Raw genomic sequence first — 19,082 nt, 5'->3', positions numbered from 1 at the left:
CATATCTTTGTGCAATTGGTGCACTTATGTATGTTGCTAATAATACAAGACTAGATATTACGTTTTCAGTAAATTTATTAGCTAGATATAATTCTTCTCCTACAAAAAGACATCAAAACAAAATTAAGCATATACTCCGTTATCTCCAAGGAACAACCGATATGTGTTCATTTTATTCAATTAAATCAAATTTTGATCTAGTTGGTTTTGCAAATTCTGAATATTTATCTGATCCACACAAAGCTAGATCTCAAACAGGTTATTTGTTCACATATGGATGAACTGCTATATCATGGCAATCGGTGAAATAGACCATAACGGCCACTTCCTCAAGTCATACTGAAATTCTTGCAATTCACAAGGTTGGTCGAGAATGTGTATGGCTAAGGTCAATGACTCAACACATTCTTTAAATGTGTGGCTTGTCTTCTATTAAAAATCTTCCAATAATATTATATGAAGACAACACAGCTTGCATAGCTAAAATCAAATAATGATGTATTAAAGGAGATAGAATAAAGCATATTTCATCGAAGCTTTTCTACATTCATGATCTTGAAGAAAATGGCGACATTATTGTACAACAAATTTGTCCGAAGGATAACCTGACAAACTTATTTACAATGGCATTACCAACCGCAACTTTTGAAAAATTGGTGCACAACATTGGAATGCGGCGATTCAAAAGTGATGTTTTCATGAAGGGAGTAAATATATTGTATTCTTTTAGGAGTATGTATTATATGAAATATGTACTCTTTTTCCTTCACTAGGGTTTTTTTTTCATTGGATTTTTTCTAGTAAGGTTTTAACGAGACATATTTCATATATATCTGGGCATCTAAGGGGGAGTATTATAAATATTATAAAAATAGATGCCCAATGTTTAACGTCCTAAAAACCATGTGTCATTTTTCATGTTGTCCAAGTGCCTTGTAATAATTCATGCTTAGTGTTCTTATAAGTCCACATCTTACTTACCACTTTGCCTGTAAATAGTGGCATTTGGTGGATCTTAAAATGATGCACATTGGTAATAAATCCACTTCAAAATTTCATTAATTTTCACATTATCCAATTTTATAATTTTAGTTATCTTATGATTTTTAGTTATCCTATTTTATTTTAAATTTTATTTATTTATTTATTATTATTATATAAATATATTATTGTATTATATTTTCTCCATATCGGTGTTCCTTCGTGCTTCTCAATTTAATAACATATATATTTTTTCACTTAATTGCAACTCAATAAATTTACGTTAAATGATATAAAAGTGTGTATGTATATATACATGCATGCATGTATATATGTATGTTGATGGGCAATCTTAAATTATGATTAAAATTAAATATATAAACTTTAACTAACGAAGTCAAAATTTCAAAGTAGTTTTACAAAAGTTTAAAAGCCACAGATTTTTGAGATGTCAAAAGAACAATACATATATAGGTTGAAAGCATTATCTCTTTCTCAAAAGAATAATAAATAAATAAATAAATATAAATATAAATGTAAATGTAAATATATAGAGAGAGAGGGGTTGAATGCATTGCTTCTTTTAAGTAACAATGTTTCTAAAGAAAGCTAAAGTATGAGTTTCCCCTATATGAGCTAGATGCTTAAATGTTTTCAAATATGTTAAAGTCAGAAGTATTTTTATTTGAGCAAGAAGTTCCAATGTATTTAAGTATGTTTAAGTATAATTAGAATTAAAGAACATGAAAATAATCATAAATAAATTATAATTTTCAAATCATATGTAAAAATATCTATGGATATAAATCGTCCATTTCTTGCAATGTCGATAGAAAATATCCACCATGCAATTGTGGAATTAGATTCTTTAATTTTGGTTATCTTGTCGTGTGATTTAGATGAAGATCAGATAGAGAAATTAAAAAAAAGAAGTTTAGTACTTTAGCATTGACAATAAGTCTCTGATTGGAATGCATACCAAAAACTCACGTCGATACTTGAATAATGGACATCCATCATGATAATGATTGTTTATTGTGGTAGTTAGGAAGTATTTTGTATGTCTTGTGAAACTATGTTGTTTGTTAAAAAAACACATGTATAATATTAGTAAGTACAACCAATCTAATATTTTATGTTCAAATAAAATGAATCAATCTTGTAGCGCACTTTTGTCGATGACTATCCCGAAGCTTATTTTTGCGTTGGGAAAGGCTTTTTGATGCATTTTAGTCTTTTTCCAATGAATTTGTGCATTAAAAAAAAATTGTTTTTAGTGAAAGAAGTCAGGGGTAAGCAAGTAACTTGTGCTTTATTTTGTAGCAAAACAGTTAATAAAGAAAATGAGTGTTTGCCTTAATTGTGAACCTTGTTCGTAGTCATAGATCTTTCATGAGACCCTTGTAGGCAAATTGAAACAAAGATAAGAGTGACATTAAAGATATTTCCTAAGCAAGAGCAAGAAAAGAAAAGAATTATGACTTGCAAAATAGAGTCCTTAATGCCTAGTAAAAACACAAGTCTGGGGGACGGTGCATTTCAACTTAGGCATGAAACTTTAGTGAAACATGTGAACCATCAAGGACTATACTAGGTTATGACTGGTAGATAGCTCAGTGTGACATGTTTGCTAGTAAGTTGAGGGAAGTTAGGTCTAAAGGCAATAAAACTCTAGTGAGAGCTCCTTTAGGAGTATAAGCAAGACACTAAGGTTTGAGATCTCTCTTAAAAGTTACACACTTTGCATTTACACTTGATCGAGCATATTCATTCACTTCCAATATCTATTATATAGTTTCGCTTGCTTGAGGACAAGCACAAAATTAAGTTTCAGTGTGTGATAAATGTCAAAAAGTGCATATTTTCACTATATCTTTTGTTACTTTTCTTCAGTAAAAGAGAACTTCGTTTGATATTTGACCTCAAAATGGTCTAAAATGACTCAAATGAAAAAACACGTGTCTTTGAACCACTTTAAGTTAGCTTTAACCATTTTGGATCAATTTCATGAGCTTTTACAAGGTTTTGTCTTTTTTAAAGAAATCGAGCAGTGATTCGCCCACATCAAAACTCTAATTTTGACAAATTGCATCCAGTTGTTCAAACTCAATCCACACCCATCTTTCAAATCTAACACTAATTGGAGAACATAAAAGACTTGAGTTCCAACCCTTCCCCACCTACCTTGGCCTACAAACAAAGGATTGGAAGTCTCTTCATTCAACAAATCTCCACTTTTTAGAAGAGATCTCACAAAGCTACAACCAAAAATCTTCAGGAACGAGAGTTCCTTTGAAGAACCTTAGTTCTAGGTCTTTCTTACCCGTGAGAACGTATGTAGAGTGAGGATTCAACCTTGAGAAAGGTTGAATCTGCCCTATAAAGCCTTAGAGAGTGAAATTTTGACTCAAGGGGTTTGTTCTACTGTTTTTCCAACACCTATTTATTCATTGTTGTTTTATATTCTTTTACTTTTTCTTTAAATTTGACATTTGTAATTCATGGCTTTTGTATTAATGAAATCTATTCATTCTTCTCAAGTTATAGACTAACTTTCTAATGGATTTGGTTATGTGGATATCCTAAGACAATATTACTTAGTTAATGATATCGCATAATTTCACTTTGTCCTTTCTATTTCCTATGCTGTTTTACAAGGAATCTTGTTAAATTAAACCAGTCATTTAATAACCAACTATTTATTCTAGCATGTTAGTTGAGTCTTAATACTGAGAATGTTAAGTTAAAAACAGATTTCACAAAAGGAATATGAGACTAAGAACCTAGACATAGGTCGTCATATTTAAATATAAGGTATACTGTAAGACTTAGAAATTACATGAAATGATTTAAGATTTAGGTAGTCATACACTACAAGAATTTTGGACTTTAATGTCGGTTGAAAAAAGTGAAATCGGATGTATAATATCGGTTTTGTTTTTTCAAAAAGCGGATCTTTAATGTCAGTTTTAAACCGACATTGTAGGGGTACTTTTAATGTCGGTTTTAAACCGAAATTAAAGATTTGCTTAATTTTTCCCTCTTCACTCTCCCCCTATTTTCTTTTTCCTCCCATTCTCATACTTCCCTCTTCAGACCCTCTTCTTTCTCACTTCTATCTTCCAAACCCTTGCCATTCGTTCGTCGATAGTGGGTAAAGAGTCTGTCGTGGTGTAGATCTGGCTTCCATGCAGGTCTGTTCGTTGGACAACCCGTGCCGCCGCACCCAGTCATCCGGATCTGAAATCCAGATTTGAAGTCGCCCAGATCCGTGTGCCACCATTCGTCGTTCGATCTGAAGTCCAGATTTGAAGATCAAAAGTTCGTCGTTCTTCGTTCGTCCAGATCAGTATGCTCTTCTTCTCTTTCCTCTCTTAAACTCACAGTAATTTTTGTTCTTATGTTACGCCTCTCAATTGTTTGTGTAAATGTCTCAATGAAAGCCAGCTGCAGTTTCACTTCAATATGTCTCTATACTTCTAGATTAGGGCCTTTTTATGTGTCTATGACCTTTTATATTCGATTTGATTAATGGTTTTATTGTATATGATACATTTGTTGAAGTATTGGCAAGAGGCGTTGCCAAGAGTTGCTCCTGCGTTAGATGCGTGAGTAAGAGCAGTGAAAGCGAAATATTGAGCGCAAGGCGCTGGGTTGACGATCGTGTAGCAAATGGGTAGCACTACATGATGAGGTAGGTGATCATGTAGGCGGGCGCTGGATGACCGTGTAACAACGTGGAGAGTTAAACGATCAGGTAGGCGATCGTGTAGGCGGGCGCTAGACGATGTGCAACAATACGAGGTGCTAAACAATGAGGTAGACGATCGTATAGCAGATGCGCGGAGCTAAGCGATACATTAGACAATCGTGTAGATATGCGTGGGCGCTGAACGATCGTGTAGGCGGGCGTTGGACGATCGTATAGTAGATGCACGATCGCTGGACGACCTCGATCGTGTAGGCGGGTGCTGGACGATTTGGAGCAGATGCGCAGGTGTTGGACGATCGTGTAGGCGGGAGCTGGACGATCGTGGATGTGTGGGCGCTAAGCAATAGGCTACATGATGGCACTACGCGATGGGCATGAGCGCTAGACGATAGCCATGCTGTGCTAGACGGTCAGCGGACGCGCTACACGATAGGTGGCTTATACACATCTAGATGTGTATAAGAGACAGCTGGACGATCATATAGCAGATGCGCGGGTGCTAAGCGATAGACTACATGATGGCACTACGCGATGGGCATGAGCCCTAGCTGTCTCTTATACACATCTAGATGTGTATAAGAGACAGTGCTAAGCGTTGGTGTTGTGCCATGCGTTAGCCATGAAGTTTTGAGAGGTTACTTGGGCATTGAAAGAGGCTGAAGTATGGCCGAGAGGAAAAGCTATGCGGGGACAAGCATGCAATATCCTATGTTTGAGAGGTTAATAGAGCATGCGGTAGTCTCAAGTTGTGCGGACATAGGTGCAAGGCACTGGAGATGCGCACGCATTGATCGAGTATGTGGCAATGGTACGCGCACGCATTGGTCGAGTGTGCGGCGATGGTACTGCATTTCATCTTAGGCCTTTTACTTAGAATTATGAAGGTTGTTAAGCAGAATATGCGTCGATCATGATAGGAATTCACGAGAATATGAGTTTGCATCGATCAGCATGTCGAATCTTAACTAACCCGTTATTTTGTGTTAATTTTACGTTCAATGTTCTATCTTTGTAGCTAATGCAGGAAATGAATGCAAATGCGGAAACCAGACCACTGCATAGACGACCGCATGCAGAGAAACACTCCATCGCAAAGGCAAACACATCGATCACGCAATAATGTTGCGGTAATCAGCCGTATGCGTCCATCGCATGGGAGTTGCACTCGTCAAGCGATTGCGGTCATCGTGTACAATTGCGGTATTAAGCGAATGCGCTCATTGAATGGTTGCGACTGCGCAACAATGCAAACTAATAGGATCACGCAAGGTAGGTGGAATGAACGCATCGACGCATCTACCTTGAGAAAATTCAAAGATGATGTTGACATTTCACCCACCACGCCGTTAGTGGCAGAGGTTCAGAAAGGACAAATGCGTCGAATGTCAGAATCAAAGCAATCCAATTAATGTTATTGGCAATCCAAGCTCTATAAATAGAAGCCAATGAGCTGAAATTCATTTTATCCAAGGTTTTCGCCTAAGGTTCGCCTATGGCAAATCCTTGTGATCCAAACAAACGCGTGAGAAGACGGTTGAGAGTTCTTCACCTCCTTCATCCATTCCAAGTGACTACCGGAGTGTCACACCCCACTCCAGATTACCTCTTAACTTGGATGGAATGGTGACTGCAGCAGTTACCAACCCTTTTGCTGGCACTTACTACCTAACAAACTTGTTAACTTTTACTCAAACCCTGAATACTTACATATCATCAATATACCAATATATTAACTCGAAACTTAACACATTTACATTGCAGGGTTTCGCAACATTGTTCATACATGAATATTACAACTTAGTGAGCCCCATATAGAATACTAGTCCTAGACAAACACATGTGTATTAACTAATACAGGTTTTCAATTACACTTCCTTCAACTTGTTTCTTTGAGTGGCAGAGCAGCCGCAGAAAAGTCTTTTGGGAACTGAAACTATCTGAAAAGGAAAACATTTGAAAATGTGAGCTAGAAGCCCAGTGAGTGACTTAATAAAAATATAAATCTCATGCTCAAAACCGAGAGCTTGAAACCATAATACTGAAACTAAAGTATACCAAGCAAACGTGTACATAAAAGCTTTAAGCCACCATTAAACATCATTATTTCTTAGTTGAGAACGAGCATACATCGCACTAGCTCCCAACGTCTGTTACCGGCCAAGAGACCCATACTTCGGCCTCCCTTTGCTGGTATATAGCCTAGGAGAAGATATGATTGCCCTTATCCTTAGTTGAGAGTGAACTATTAGATCTAACCCTCCATGTCAACCTTTGTCGAGGAGAACCCTTTTGCTCAATCCCTCGACGTCGTATTACCTACGTACACGTGGTTATAACTGAGTACCATCATACCTTAGGTACTTGACTAGGATACCTTCTCATTGTCTTTCAGTATCCGTCATATAACTAGTCATAAATATTTAGTTGACAGGATACCTTCTTATTGTCCTTCAGTATCTGTCGTAAACATTTAGTTGAACACTAAGGTTTAGTGCTGAAATCATCATACTAGTTCATCCATCATACTGGTTCATCATAAAAATGGAGTTACTTAAACATACTGATAGTATTTGGACAAGATAACATATCTAAATCATGTCAATTCCATGGAAAACATGCTTTACATAACATGAGAAACAGTTTCACAAATATGTTGCTTGGAAATCCATTTAAACACTTAGCATGGGAGATATCTTCAAGAAATCATAGTTTCTAAATCATTAAAACAATAAGTCATCATATAGTCACTCACAGTTCGTTGGCCTCTTAATGGGTTATATGCCTCCCCTAGCTCTTCTTGTCCTGAAAGGACATAATTCCTAGTTAAATTACTCATAATTTTTACCAAGATACCTCAAATAGTTCATTTACAAAGGAACTTTCATCAACAAAGACAACTTTACTAGCGAGATCCTCCTCATGAGCGAGATCAGCGAGATCCTCATGAGCGAGATCAGCAAGATCCTCATGAGCGAGATCAAGCTTTTCCTGGCAAACTGTCATCCTAGCGANAATCCCTCGACGTCGTATTACCTACGTGCACGTGGTTATAACTGAGTACCGTCATACCTTAAGTACTTGACTAGGATACCTTCTCATTGTCCTTCAGTATCTGTCATATAACTAGTCATAAACATTTAGTTAACAGGATACCTTCTCATTGTCTTTCAGTATCCGTCATAAACATTTAGTTGAATACTAAGGCTTGGTGCTCAAATCATCATACTAGTTCATCCATCATACTGGTTCATCATAAAAATGGAGTTTCTTAAACATACTGATAGTATTTGGACAAGATAACATATCTAAATCATGTCAATTCCATGGAAAACATGCTTTACATAACATGAGAAAAAGTTTCACAAATATGTTGCTTGGCAATCCATTTAAACACTTAGCATGGGAAATATCTTCAAGAAATCATAGTTTCTAAATCATTAAAACAGTAAGTCATCACATAATCACTCACAGTTCGTTGGCCTCTTAACAGGTTATACGCCTCTCCTAGAAAATTCTATGTTTACCTGCGTCACTCCTGACTTCCACTCAAGTACTAGTAGTGGATTGAGTAATCCTATCGGCCTCTACCCTTCAGGTTTCACTTGTTGACAAAACAAACATCACATAGCACTTTTTTTTTATTTTTCTAGACTGTGGCTTAGTCTATTAGTCTAGAGTGGCCGTTTTGCTCACTTCTTATCATTCTTTATTGCGTTACTACTTAATTGGGAAGGAACTCCTTTTACTCTCTTCCTACAATCATAACCTGTATTCCTAGTTGAGAAAGAATCTTTACTCAATCTCTCAACATCAATTCATGGCTAGAATGGAGTGTTTCGACACTATCAATCACAACTTTTCCCTTAATTGTACAATTCTAGTTCAAGTACCATCGTACCTTAGGTACTACTGCTCAGATACCTTCTCTGTGTACCTCAGTATCGAGCTGCTCGGATACCTTCTCCATGTACTTCAATATCGAGCTATTCAATTTCTAAGACTGAGCTTCAGTACCTTCTTCGTGTACTTCAGTACTGAGCCACTCATACTTAACTTGCATATTCTTATTTCTCAATGACTTAGTTGCCCAGAACACTCTTATTAACACATCCTCGTGGTCATTGTAAAACATAGCATAAATACAACATTAATGTAAGGTGCGTTGCTTAGTAACTATTTGAGAACAGTTGTTATAAATAGTTTTCAGTAAACATACATTGCTAAACATTCATAAGCTTAAGCAATTTACTTAAAACATTTAAAGCATCTAGAGTCATTCACTCTGCTGCTGGAACCATATGACCAAGAAATACAACCTGGTCTCACCAGAAATCACATTTGCTGAATGTGGCATACAACTGCTTCTTTCGCAGTGTCTGCAAAACTATCCTCAAATGATTCCAGTGATCTTCCCTACTGCTTGAATACATCAATATGTCATCAAGGTGACACACTGGATCAGTTGTAACCCTTATTTATTAATTCCTGTAACTGAACTTTCAACTCCTTGAGTTCTTCTGGTACCATCCTTTATGGTACCTAAAAAATAGATGTTGTATCTGGAATTAAATCGATAGTAAACTAAACTTCCTTGTCAGATTGTAAATCTAATAACTTTTCAGGGGAAACGTCCAGGAACTCTTGTACAACAGGTACATGCTCAGGTTTCATCTTCTCGTCCTATGAAATCTTCACATGGGCTAAATAAGCTTCCCATCTTTTACTTAATAGCTTCCTAGCCTTCACTGCTGGTATTAAGCTTCCTGAAAGTATTCCTTTGCTTCCTACAAATACTGTCTCTTGTCTACCAAATCTCTCGAACATTATCCATCCTTAAAACAATTCATACGGTTGTAACATTTATTCAGAAAATCCATGCTCTAAAGTGACATCATTTCTAGGAATTCTAGTGGAATCACTTTATAACTATACTTATCAACAACTACTCCAAAGCCTGTAAAACTCTTATACTATTACACCTCTTTACAGCATAATAATAGCTACTTAAGGACATGCTCTCTACAATCTTTCCTACAAACAGTGCAACTTATCAGATAACACCATAGGCAACTAGTTCATAAATGTACTGGTACATAAAGTTACTTTACCATTCACAACATTAAGTGACTCCTCTGCCTTCCGGTAGGACACTTCGTAAAACCTGCCCTGACGTTGAGGTCGTCCTGCTTCCTTTCTCATTTTTCTTCTTTTGAATTCCTTCCTCGTCTCCTGAGCCACTAGGCTTATCTATCATCTGTAGAGTCATGTCGTGTTCTACCTGAACTCCTCGACCTAGCTGGGCATTCCTTCTTGAAATGTCCTGCTTGTCCGTACTGGAAACATACATTTTTCCCATAATAACATGTCCCCTGATGATGCTTACCACAATTCGTGCATAAGGGTTTCTGACCCGAACTAGCTACCAGCTCGGTAGGATGCCAAAACCTTGATCTATTACCCATACTAACCACAAGTCTTGACTTCTTCCTTCCTACACTATGTTGACTTGTAGCTCTCTATCCTTTATAAATTCCTATTAGGTCATTCTCAATACCGTACTTCCTTTTCAAATCTGCCAGAATTGATTTGACACTTTCTGCCAAATTTCTGTCCTCTAACTGAGGATCTGTTCCTGTCTGCGGAATCCTCGACTTCCCATCTGAAGTCGTTTCCTGATTTATCGGGTCTTTACCTCTCTGTTCACTAACATTTCAATTCCCTCGAATCTCGAAACTTTTTAAAGTAGGGTCGGGGTTCCCGTTGTCTGTCTGTCTGCTCTGCTTGCCACTTTTACTTAACATCTTCCTCTTACTTAGGTAGTACACATGCTAAGGACTCAAGACTCAGACTTATATATAAACTTTTCTCCTCTCTTCCTAAAATCTTTTGCTCTGATACCAACTTGTCACACCCCACTCCAGATTACCCTCTTAACCTGAATGGAATGGTAACTGTAGCAGTTACCAATCCTTTTGCTGGCACTTACTGCCTAACAAACCTATTAACTTTTACTCAAACCCTGAATACTTACATATCATCAATATACCAACATATTAACTCGGAACTTAACACATTTACATTGCAGGGTTTCGCAACATTGTTCATACATGAATATTACAACTTAGTGAGCCCCATATAGAATACTAGTCCTAGACAAACACATGTGTATTAACTAATACAGGTTTTCAATTACACTTCCTTCAACTTGTTTCTTTGAGTGGCAGAGCAGCCGCAGAAAAGTCTTTTGGGAACTGAAACTATCTGAAAAGGAAAACATTTGAAAATGTGAGCTAGAAGCCCAGTGAGTGACTTAATAAAAATATAAATCTCATGCTCAAAACCGAGAGCTTGAAACCATAATACTGAAACTAAAGTATACCAAGCAAACGTGTACATAAAAGCTTTAAGCCACCATTAAACATCATTATTTCTTAGTTGAGAACGAGCATACATCGCACTAGCTCCCAACGTCTGTTACCGGCCAAGAGACCCATACTTCGGCCTCCCTTTGCTGGTATATAGCCTAGGAGAAGATATGATTGCCCTTATCCTTAGTTGAGAGTGAACTATTAGATCTAACCCTCCATGTCAACCTTTGTCGAGGAGAACCCTTTTGCTCAATCCCTCGACGTCGTATTACCTACGTACACGTGGTTATAACTGAGTACCATCATACCTTAGGTACTTGACTAGGATACCTTCTCATTGTCTTTCAGTATCCGTCATATAACTAGTCATAAATATTTAGTTGACAGGATACCTTCTTATTGTCCTTCAGTATCTGTCGTAAACATTTAGTTGAACACTAAGGTTTAGTGCTGAAATCATCATACTAGTTCATCCATCATACTGGTTCATCATAAAAATGGAGTTACTTAAACATACTGATAGTATTTGGACAAGATAACATATCTAAATCATGTCAATTCCATGGAAAACATGCTTTACATAACATGAGAAACAGTTTCACAAATATGTTGCTTGGAAATCCATTTAAACACTTAGCATGGGAGATATCTTCAAGAAATCATAGTTTCTAAATCATTAAAACAATAAGTCATCATATAGTCACTCACAGTTCGTTGGCCTCTTAATGGGTTATATGCCTCCCCTAGCTCTTCTTGTCCTGAAAGGACATAATTCCTAGTTAAATTACTCATAATTTTTACCAAGATACCTCAAATAGTTCATTTACAAAGGAACTTTCATCAACAAAGACAACTTTACTAGCGAGATCCTCCTCATGAGCGAGATCAGCGAGATCCTCATGAGCGAGATCAGCAAGATCCTCATGAGCGAGATCAAGCTTTTCCTGGCAAACTGTCATCCTAGCGANATCCTCATGAGCGAGATCAGCAAGATCCTCATGAGCGAGATCAAGCTTTTCCTGGCAAACTGTCATCCTAGCGATACTAACCTTACCAGCGAGATTCAGCCCAATTTCTAGCGAGATTCCCTTCTAGAGCGAGATCCTCATCATAAAATTAGAGAGATTTCCTTCATTAACGAGTTCCTCAGCACAAAATTAGCGAGATTTCCTTCATTAGCGAGATCCTCTTTCTCCATATGAGCTGTTTGCTTGTTCTTCCCAAGCAGCTATCTGCTTATGCACAGCTTCTCTGTTACAAATTCAAAAATTCATAACTCAAAATCCAGCCCTCATTTGAAAAAACTTCCTTTACAAACATGTTTAGAATTGAGTTACAACATTAACTTAAAATTTCGACTCAAAATTTATCGTCGTTTAATCTGGAGATTCAAAAATTCATCATTGGCCCCAATTCAAGCAACTGCCTGCTTGTTCAACAATTTTCAGTTCAAACTTCAAAATTATATAACTCGACTTCCAGGCCTCATTTTAAAAAATTTCATTCTACAAAGTTGTTTATAACTAAGTTAATAATATTTCCTCAAATGTTTAGCTCAAAATGCTTAGTAATTCGTCCTGGAGGTTCAATTCTTCACTGATGGCCTAGATTCACCCGAGAAACGAACCCTTCATTTTTATTTTGCCCCTCCGACCTTATTCCAGTGAGTTTTCCTTCCAGTAGCTTGCCACAGAAAATAGACACTCAGGGCTTTCGAATGCCACTAGAATTACATAAATAGCCTAAGTAATTTGTCCAAACCGACCCAATGAACTCGACCTTCTTGCTTATATTATCGCCAAAAATCCAGCATGAACCCTCATTGTGCCACCTGGCCCACTATTGGTGATGAAGACTAGGATTTAGCAAATTTTCTTTTGCTAACTTCACTCACAATATTACTTCAGAACCATACCTCATTAGATGACATGGTCTCATTCATATGCTTATTATGCATTCCATCATCAAGCATGACCTTCCTTAGCCTAGCCGAGTTTTGTCCTACTTTTACAGTTAGCTACCAAAGAACCTATTTCTTCTTGCTTCCATCCTCTACCCTTCCTAAGATATGGCTTCATTTAGCTCATTAGAAAACATCAAATTACTTACTCTTACTTGAAGTAATTAGGGTTCAGGTTTTACACGGAGCCTTCGATCGGAGTTAGTTCTCGAGAGAGTCAGCTCCTCCGCCCATCCATGGCACCACCGGTAGCCTTGATGCACATCCGCTAGAAGCAAAACTTTTGCTTCCAGTCGGTCATTTCTTTTCCTTTCTTTTCTTATATTGTATTATATGACATTTGGAATTAAAGGATTAATACAATTGTTTTCAATGCATTTCTCTTTTCCTCCGACTCCATCTCCATCTTCTTGCTTAGCATCTTTACGTTCATTGCAATACTTAGTGGGATTTCTTGGGTATTGCATACTTAGTCATGTGGATAAGGGATATGAAGTGTATAGCAAACCACCGAGAGGTGTGCGTTGCATGAGTGTATGAGAAAACCTTATTTTCTTAGTATGAAGCTACAGCAACACCTGTTTATAGGCTAACGCATTGCTTGTCTATGAGTGAAGTCAGCACCAACCAACTGCCTAGAAGGGTAAGTGGTTGGACACATTAAGCAATGTATGCGTTGTTCACTAGGGATAGTAATAACCTTACGTCAACCAAGTTCATGCGATTGTCTTGTAGTATGTAAGCTTCATTTGTCCATTAGGGATATTCGGGAAGGTAGTCTAAGGATAGGATCTAGGCTTGGGAAGGTCAGGTCAGAATCTGGCTCGGGAGAGTCAGATTAGAACACATAATACAAGAGATAGGAAATTAGGAATAAGCACTATTTGCTATTAACCCATCGCATGCATCCTAGAGATAGGATACGATTAACTACGGTCACCGCAACGTTGTGTACATTTTGCATCATCACATAGGAAAAGAGTAGAGACTTAGGAATAAGATCTATGGACACTCTTGCATTCAACACATGCGTCCTAGACTTAGGAGCACCGCATTTCCATTGGAAAATGACTTGTCGTGCATGAGTGTAGCATAAGCACATTGGCTTGCGTTGACTAAAGTTGCCCTCGCAGTCACTTTTTAGGGTTGCAATGAAAACATCTCCGCATTTTATCTATTTTTCCATACATTTATTTCATGTCAAGGTTTGTCGTATCTCTATCTTTCATGCATATCCTCATTGTGTTGTCTGTTAGATATGAGTAGAAGTAGGATTAACTTAGCAACATCCCCTCCATTCTTTTATTCAACTGCCGCATGCACATCACCGCAAACATATAGCTACAAGTGCCTATGTTTGACCTCAGATTACCCGAGAAACTTGCGTCCATGTTATACTTCACGTGAACGCAAGAAAACTTGTGGCAGGATGCATGGTTAACGCATACATTTATTAACACATATTCACTCCAACACATGACCATCGACGCATAACTATCAACGCATATCTTAGGAACATGCATCGCATACTGTGTCCACGGGATTTTGGTTGTCGAGTAAAATTGACTTCCAATTTTTCGTCATCACGCGCACACATTGATCGAGTATGCAGCGATGCTACGCAATGGCATGCAGTGATGCTATGCGATGGCATGCGGTGATGCTACGCGATGGCATGTGGCGATGCTCTGCGATGGATTTGAGATTGATGCGGCGATGCTACGCATGTGGCCGATGGTATGCGGCCGAAGGTATGTGGTTGATGTATGCGGCAACACTATGCTTTAGTGTCATACGGCGATACTATGCGTTGGTGTTATGTGTTGGAGATGTGCTATATGTATTGGACATCCGAGACATGTGGATGCATAAGACAAGGCTTGAGCAAATAGTATGCGGTGGAAGAATAATGGTCATTATTGTAGTTGAGCGCATAGGGCAAGGGTAAGCCATGCGGTAGAGGGCATGCGGCCAAGGAAGAGCCTTGCGAGCATCTAGTATATGCGACGAAGTTGTGTCAATGGGATGCACAAGATAAGGTTGCGTTAATTGGAAATGGCATAATCGAGGTTAGTGAGTCGCATATGGGGAAAGGTGCTAGGCGGCAATGGCTTGAAGGGTGACACCGCAAGGGTGCAAATATGGGATGGACGCATGCGCCAATGGGTGATGTCCAGACATAGGAATGTTGCAGCATTTGGATGGATGCATTTGTGGTTAGATGAACGCATATAAAGATGAACGCATATAAAGGATGAACACATATGAAGGATGGACACATATGGAGGATGGACGCATTCAAGGTCGTCATCCGGACATGTGGCTTGTTAGGAAGAAATCTTAAGCCTTGAACAAATGAGGTGGATGCACAAGAAGACATGCAAATGTGAGGGCTATGTGTTGGCTAAAGGAAGAGAATGACACCTTGGGTTGCGATAACGCAAGGTTTCGTTAATAGTGTAAGGAAATGACACTTGAACATACGGCCAAGTAGGAGGTGTCGGCCTTAGAGAAATCTTGGAGGCCTATAAATAGGGCCAAGGACTTCAGATGAGAACTTAAATTCTCTTAAAAGGACATAAAGAAGAGTGTATGAAGGCTAATTGAGAGGAGATTACACGCTGATGAAGAACGCATGCATTGGTAGCAAGACCATGCGTCGGTCATGAAGTTCTAAGAGAAGGAGATTCTGTCGGACAGGAAGGTCTGGAAGTAGCATCCACTTGAGACGAAGAGTTATCCCAGAATACTCTTGTGTTTAGAGTGATTCCAAAGCCACCTGAAAGCTATGAGAGTCTATTTTTTAGGGTAGGGCTTCCGGAGACTCCAAGGAATCGGGCTGGAGAATGAGAAAAAGACAGAAGGGTCGAGCTGTCGAGTAAGCTTGGGCCAGTCTTAATATTTTAAATATTCCATCCAAACCACAATGAGTTCGGAGCTAAGATTTTGAGATAAGCTTCCTGAGATATTTTAGAGCATTTTTGTAGAAATAAGTATCTCGAGATAAAGTCTATAACTATGAGTTATCGGAGCTTTAAGTTGAATCTGAAATTAGGGTTCAAAAGAGGAGCCTGGGAAGATCAAGGAACTTCTAAGAGAAAGATTCCTATCCTTACCAAGGTGAGTGGTACTTTCCTTTAAGTACAAAAGCATATCTTTTAGAGTAAATTATATATGCTTATGTTATGAATGAGTACCTACCATATGAATGAGATTATGTGATCGGGATGGTCAGGGGATCAATAGACCTAGTTCCTGAGCCCGAAAGTAAAACCTCACGGGATGGTCAGGAGACCGAGAGGTCTAGTTCATGAATCTGTGGGAGGAACCTCGTATGGGATGGTCAAAGGACTGACGGACCTAGCTTCTGAGCCCATGCGTGGGGAGCTATGTGCACATAAGAGATATTGGGAACAAAAGGGAACTCAGCGGAGTAAGCGTTCATGATTAGTATTACTTAACTATCTACCGTGTGTGTAGGTAAAGAATAGACTCATTCTAAGTAGTTATCAGTTTAGCTATCTACCGTGCGTGTAGATAGAGTTGAGAATAGGCTCATTCAAGGCTGAGGTTTAATATAATCTCATATTTATGATATGCTTGTTATTTATGAGTTGAAATATACTCTAGAAGTTGCTTACCACTCACTGAGCTTTGTGAAGCTCATTCTTTTCTTTCATGTTTTTATTCCCAGGTAGCGAAAGGTGAGGAGTTCTAGGGTGTTGCTAAGGTCAAGGTCTGCCACAAGCCATAGTTACACTTCCAGAGAGTTTTAAAGAGTTGTTGTTATAATCTTTGTTGTTAAGTCTTGGAGTTGTATAAACATTACATTGTTGAATGTACCTTCATACACATTCCCAATAAACACAGTTAGTTGAATATGAATTTTGATCACATTTTCACTTTCAATCCTTTGTCTTAAACCTTTTTTGTTTGTGATCCTTTGAACAATAGTGGTCAGACAAAGATGTCTATAACCAGACACTACTGAAGCTGGGGGAGGGGGGTTGTTGGGGGAGGGGTCTGTTCAAGAAGAATTATGAAGGGATCCATACTTACCAAGTGGAGAGGGATAGTAAACTCATAATGTTTGTAAAATCATAATGTTTGTATTACTTGTAATTTGTGTTTTCAAGGACTGAATTATTGTACGACCTTTTAAATTATAATTTTATAGTAGAATTTATGGATTAAATGTAATAGATTTGCAATCCGTACATAAATAATATGTCATAGCCACAGTGTTCGATGATGATGTGTCATGTTATACTTTTTGACTAAAAAAATGGATTCGACAATGAATTTTTTTTAAAAAAAGAGACAATAATTGATAAAACGGACAGATTCTGGGCTTTAATGTCAATCTTTAATGTCGGTTGATAGTGTTATTAAAGCCCTTTAATGTCGGTTTAAAACTGACAATAAAGATAACCAACATTAAAGGACTTTAATAACACTATCTTTAATGTCGGTTTAAAACCGACATTAAAGCCCAAAATTCTTCTAGTGATAGAAATACTACTTATACTCCTAAAGAAACTTGTGAACAAGACTAAATAGGAATAGATTTTCTATCCATGTTGAGGTAATGTCGATTTGATGCGGCCACATAGTTTAAGATACATAAAGTTTGTTGGTTGAAACTTGACTTGTCATCTACTGTTTACTTTAATATTCAACACAACCAAAATCTCATCTATTTTCAATAGTTATTATCGATTTTGTATTGACAATATTGTTAAAGAAATAATTAATTACATCTAGTCTTTTCGAATACAATACTTGGAATACCACTAAGCTTATTAATTTTTGACAATATACACTTGTACTAGACCAAATTTAATTACACTTTCATCATTCATATATGTTTGGTCGTTCGAGCTTTTGGGGCAGATGCTAGAAGTTTAATGTTGACATGGCTTGATCAAAGTTCCTTCATCAAGGGAGATTTTGGGATATAATTTGAGAGATCTTGAATACACGATTATTGGTGACTGCAAACATATTTGTTAAAATGTGTGTATGTGCGCGTGTGCATATGCGTACTTATATGTACTGTGTGTGCGTGTGGAGGAAAAATTAAAAATGTTTGAATTGGACATTGGGACTAAATCCCGATGTAAACACTGGAAAGCAATTGAGCTATGGTATCACAAACAAATAAATACATCTTCCACAGTATTGTTTACTTCTCAATCTTTCTGGGCTCCACAATATCTCATTTCTGCAACAAATGGATGGTCTCCATTCAACTTCCCCACACATAAAAACTATATTATATTCCATTATGAATGAACTAAACAACGACCAAGCTCATTTTTCTAGGTTCAAAAAGGAAAAAAGGGAAAATTTAAAATAATACGATAGTTTTAAAAACCATTTATAAAAATATCGTAATTTCTAAACTATTTAGAAATATATTGTTATTTTTTTTTAATAGGTCGAGTATTTAAAATTCGATCTATTGAACCCTCGACCTTTATTTTTTTTCTTTTTAATAATTTAGAGATCGAATGTTGGAAATTCGACATCTTTTCTTTCTTTTTTTTTTTAGAAAAATTCCATTTTATAAAAATAATTTTTAAAAATATTTTATTATTTTTAAATATTTGAATTTCCCTGGTATTTTTTCACTTTACATCTAGCTTTGTATTATTTTGTGCAGAAGAAATAGCAGCAGTACGTACCTTGAAAACTCAAGCATTCAGACATTTCATTTTTATTTGGAAAAGATAACTTTTTGATCCATGGTTTTCAATCTATTTTCTATTTAGCCCTTAGATTTTAAAATGTTATATATTTAGTTTTTAAGTTTTGAATTTGGTTTTAATTTAGTTCCTAAATTTCAAAATACTACAATTTTACCCTTCATATTTGAATTTTGTTTCAATTTGATTCATGTATCTTGAGATTTACACTTTTAACCTCAAATTTTCACTAAATATGTTTTTCCGTCTTTTGGAGTTATAGATTAAAAATCGTTAAAAGAATTATAATTAATTAAGTTTTACTATTTTTATCACTTTTAAAATTAAATTTAAAATTTCACTTCCACTTATTT

Source organism: Benincasa hispida, chromosome 6 (genome assembly GCF_009727055.1).
Source record: "Benincasa hispida cultivar B227 chromosome 6, ASM972705v1, whole genome shotgun sequence".
In the NCBI taxonomy this organism is placed as follows: domain Eukaryota; kingdom Viridiplantae; phylum Streptophyta; class Magnoliopsida; order Cucurbitales; family Cucurbitaceae; genus Benincasa; species Benincasa hispida.
Note: the sequence above shows the minus strand (reverse complement) of the source record.